General features: G+C 42.1%; 1 long non-coding RNA gene across 1 annotated transcript; it reads right to left on the bottom strand.

The window, feature by feature from the left end:
• Positions 1-575: 575 nt before the first annotated feature.
• LOC108313341 lies at positions 576-4,324 on the bottom strand. Its single transcript, XR_001829040.2, has 2 exons — positions 4,261-4,324; positions 576-1,535 (listed from the first exon to the last, which is right to left on the bottom strand). It is a non-coding gene; the product is annotated as an uncharacterized LOC108313341 (long non-coding RNA).
• Positions 4,325-5,147: the final 823 nt, after the last annotated feature.

Genomic DNA, 5,147 nt, shown 5'->3' with positions numbered 1-5,147 from the left:
TACATCAACGTTAGGCAGTCACAATGCGCGCAACACAAAAAGATCTACAGTCACCAGGTATCTAGACACACGGGTGTATCCACGGTCATACGGAAGGAAGCTTCTTACACTGAGTGTTTCCAGGAAAGGATGCTGGTTTACCGCCATCTGCAATGTGTGCATGCATCACCGACAAACGACTAATTCTCCACTACTGCCACTGACCTCTGGAGGAAGAGGGCACACACAGTTACCTCTAAGAATTCTAAGACATTCAGCCTTATTTGGTGGAACAGCTCAAAATACTATGCTAGAAAATGATCCCTAGTTACCCCTTGTACCACTTATGCTGCACCTTTAATGACTAAAATAAACCCTATGTTGCCACCTGCTCTGGATGACAAGACATGTAATCAACTGACTTAGTGTTTTTCACAACCAGATTATAGGCAATTTTTTCCCCAAAATACACATCTTTGGGAAGCAAACAAATTATTTATGGAAGAAAAAAGGAATGTTTCGCATTCACGCAGACATAACACTGTTTGGACTAGAGATTTTATTTTAGAAGTATAAAGGATGGAGGCGCAATGATATTTGGCATTTTTAATTTAGGTTTGTTTTATTTAAGTTTAATGTTAATCCATGCTGTGTTTCAGTAAGAACAATACAGATTCTGTATCTGTGGCTCCAGTCAGATATCCAGTAGTACAAATTAGCTTCAAGTTACATATACTGAACAAAAGAGGCTGAGCGAGCGAAGGAGGGGAGGGGTGAGGGAACGAGGGAGGGGAGGGGGAAGGAGGAGAAACAAAGAATTGAACAGGCATGCTGGCTTTTCCACACCACCTCCAACGCTAACCTGCTTCAGTGGGAGAGTCAAGTAGGCAAGACTGAGCAGCCACGGATTGTTGAACTGTTACCAGCACCATGCTTTTCAGCAACATTTCAGCAGAGCTTCAAACACTTTTTACAGTAAAACCATTACCACAAACTCCCTCCCCAAACAACCTGAACCATCTCAAGCTAACACCCAATTACTTTCAAACACTGGTATAAAATATGGTTTAAACAATTAGAAAAATGAAAAGTGATCCCACCTCTGCCTCGACAGTGTGATTAACCTCTCTTAGATGCTTGCACCAGCTACAAGTCTAATGGCTTTCACATGTAATTTCCATTTCTAATGGTGATCTTGCCACATCTGGCACGGAGACAGTACGGTCATGCTGAAAAAGCCTCTATGCAGTCCTGTTAGTGTCTTAAAGAACCTAAAAGCTGGGACCAGCAAAATCCACAGAAATTCACTCTTGCCTTTAAGAACTTTTGAAAACTATTTAAAAAAAAAAAAAAAGAAAAAACCCAACAGGGCAGGAACCTAAATTCTGAGACCAAATGTAAAGTCAGATTTGGTGGTTCTCAGTGACAGTGGGGAGTTTCCAAGGGGTGGGGAGGGTAGGAGTAGGGTGGTCAGAGATGGTTTCTCTTGTTGGCTTTTATGTCTCACTGATTTTCGTCTTCCACATCCTGCAGCGCTTCTTTATTCTGCTCTTCACCTGTTTGAAAAAAAAAAAAAACAATTATTTCATACTGACTACATGAGGCTTTGGTAGCCACAAACAAAGGTGTCATTCCAAACATAAAACTCCTTGTATTTGTTACAATTGTATTAAACACAAACAAACTACTTCCATCATCCTTGACACCTGAGATGTCTAAACCAAGAAGGGATGGTGGTCCTGAAAATACAGGTCAGTAGAAGGGAAAAAACTCATGTGCAGTGAGACTCAATGCCTTTATGCTGAATGAGCCCTTCAAGTACACAGCCAAGGAAACCATCTTACTAAAATGACGTTCAAGCTTCCACACACATCTTGGGTCAAAATACTCTTCAATAACCTTACCTCTTCAAGAATCAAGAGTATTTTGCAAGCTTTTTGCAAAATCTTATTTACCCACAAGCTAATTATCAGAAATGCTTCAACATAGTTAACTGGGCAATAAAATGTCCCCAAGAAGTTCTACAGTATTTTATTGAAGGGTGCTCAGCTGTTGTGAATGAGTATTTCACCTTTTGTATCTTAGCGAACTATAATCAGATTATCTTTCAGAATGAAACACAGCATGCTCAAAGTAAACCAGACCACTGAGGTTATTAATGAACAGCATTTGGACACTTCGCTCATGCTCTTTTTCCCTTTGAACAGGATGATTACCCTGGGGGTTTCAACTGCGCTACAACATGCAACAGGAAGCCAGCCTATTCACTGGAAGGTCATCTACCTATCAGTAAGCATTAAACAAGTCAGCCAAAATAAAGAAGCATGCAGGCTTTTCCCTTAAAAATGATGTAACAGGTAAAAGTTACATTCTCTTGTACTTTAAACAAACCACTTATAATTCCTACATAGTTAACTAGTTTGAATCAAAATAAATAAAAAATCAATTAACCCAACAATCTTAAGCATTCAGATGACCATCCATCCCTAATGCTGTTAAATTATTTCTTAGGATGGACGAGTATCCCCAGACTAGCAGCCTACAAACAGGAAGCATTTACACTGAGGACAGCTTTAAACCAGCCTAAAACATCCCAAAATGATAAATGTTGTTATAGCATGAAGGTTTCAGTAAAGGTAGTTTTAAAATCTCTTATGTGATGGAAATGTTTGACACTGACATGTAACTTCAAAAAAACTACTGAGAGCCTGAGCAACACAGTGAAGCCCTGTTTCTACAAAAAATAAAAGGCCCGGCTGGGCACGGTGGCTCATGCTGTAATTCCAGCACTTTGGAAGGCCAAGGCGGGCAGATCACAAAGTCAGGAGATCAAGACCATCCTGGCTAACACGGTGAAACCCCATCTCTACTTTAAAAAAAAAAAAAAAGGCCGGGCGCGGTGGCTCACACCTATAATCCCACAATTTTGGGAGGCCGAGGCGGGTGGATCACGAGGTCAAGAGATTGAGACCATCCTGGTCAACATGGTGAAACCCCGCCTCTACTAAAAATACAAAAAAATTAGCTGGGCATGGTGGCACACACCCTGTAGTCCCAGCTACTCGGGAGGCTGAGGCAGGAGAATTGCTTGAACCTGGGAGGCGGAGGTTGCACGCCATTGCACTCCAGCTTAAGGTAGCAAGAGTGAAACTCCGTCTCAAAAAAACACACACAAATTAGCCAGGCATGGTGGCATGTCCCTGTAGTCCCAGCTACTCAGGAGGCTGAGGCAGGAGAATCGCTTGAACCCAGGAGGCAGAGGTTGTGCCACTGGACTCCAGTCTGGGTGACAGTGAGACTCCATCTCAAAAAATAAATAAATAATAAATACATAAATAAAAATAAAAGTAAAAAAACTACATAGGCTGAATATGGGGTCACATGTCTACAGTTCCAGCTACTTGGGGGGCTTAGGTGGAGTTCTAGTTGCAGTGAGCTTTGAATGCTACTGCACTCCAGGCTGGGCGACACAGCAAGACCGTCTTTTTTTTTAAGGCAGTCTTTAAAAAACTGGCCGGGCGCCGTGGCTCACACCTGTAATTCCAGCACTTTGGAGGCTGAGGCTGGCAGATGACCTAAGTCAGGAGTTCCAGACCAGCCTGACCCAACATGGAGATGGAGAAACCCCATCTCTACTAAAAATACAAAATTAGCCACGCATGGTGGTGTGTGCCTGTAATCCCACCTACTCAGGAGGCTGAGGCAGGAGAATCGCTTGAACCCAGGAGGCAGAGGTTGTGGTGAGCCAAGAGTGCACCACTGCACTGCAACCTGGGCAAGAGCGAAACTTCGTCTCAAAAAAAAATTTTTTTATTTTTAATTAAAAAACTACTTAAGATACATGAAGGTCTTTAACTCATAATACAGAAAAAAATATGCAAAGGCAAAGAAAAAAAAAAAAACCATGGCTTACGGATGAAAGAGCTGATAGGCATCCAATTGTTCTTTAAATGACAATAACTATTCAAACTTAGGAAACATGATAGGAACATTCGCTCTCATTAACAGCAAACCACTGACAAAATATGCTTAAAACACAACACTAAAACACAATTCACTAGTAAGCAACCATGAGATTTGCAAAAGTTCCACGTAACTTTGGCATAAAAGTATCTTTGCCATATATCACACCCAACCACAAGTAGGCGGGAGGAGCAGGCCATAAAAGGTGCCCTGGAAGGTGGACAGGCAGTTTGTAAGCAACAGGATGGAAAGACGCAGGCATGATTAGTGAAGAACCAAACCGAAAGCAGAATTCACTGAGCCATGATCATGACTTACAAAGTGGAGTGTTTAGGAAGGGAAGAGCTGGGTTTTCCATTAGGAATCTATATTGCAAGGAAAAAGGGAGGGAGAGCAATCATATGAAGGCAACATTACAAGAAAAATAAACCAACAGAGTAGGACAAAGGAAAGCATCAAAGATAAAGGAGCCAGACTTGGGACTTACTTCCTATAAACTTCACTCCAAAAAACAATCTGTCTATTCATTCCTTTTACTTTGAGGAGGATGTAAGAATATCCTCTTGAAAGGTACAGATAGGGGAAAAAAAAGTTCCTTGGATGGTGGTGCATGCCTGTAATCCCAGCTACTCAGAAGGCTGACGCAGGAGAACAGCTTGAACCCAGGATTCAGAGGTTACAGTGAGCCGAGATTACACCACTGCACTCCATCCTGGGCAACAAGGGCAAGACTGTCTAAAAGAAAAAAACAAAACCCGGCCAGGCCTGGTGGCACGTGCCTGCAGACCCAGCTACTCAGGAGGCTGGGGCAGAAGAATCATTTTAAATTGGGGGGTGGGGGGTTGTGGAGGGGTGCACGTGGCAGCGGCAGCATAGGTTGCAGTGAGCCAAGATCGTACCACAGTACCCTAGCCTGGGCGGTAAGAGCAAGATGCATTCTCAAAAACAAAAAATGTAATGCTATTATTTTTTGACAAATCCAACCTCTCAAACTGATGAACAGTATCTCTGTACTCACATTTTTAGTGTATTTGGAGTTTGTTACTTGTACCACAATGTCAACAGACTACCTGAATTTTTCATTGTTGAACTATTTCATGACTTGAAACATTATATCAATAAAAATATTTCATTTAATAAACATTAAATGAAAATTAGTGGCCGGGCGCGGTGGCTCACGCCTGTAATCCCAGCACTTTGGGAGG

The sequence above is a fragment of the Cebus imitator genome, unplaced genomic scaffold (genome assembly GCF_001604975.1).
Source record: "Cebus imitator isolate Cc_AM_T3 unplaced genomic scaffold, Cebus_imitator-1.0 Scaffold136, whole genome shotgun sequence".
In the NCBI taxonomy this organism is placed as follows: Eukaryota; Metazoa; Chordata; class Mammalia; order Primates; family Cebidae; genus Cebus; species Cebus imitator.
The sequence above is the reverse complement of the archived record's forward strand: the minus strand, read 5'-3'. Positions and strand labels throughout refer to the sequence as shown.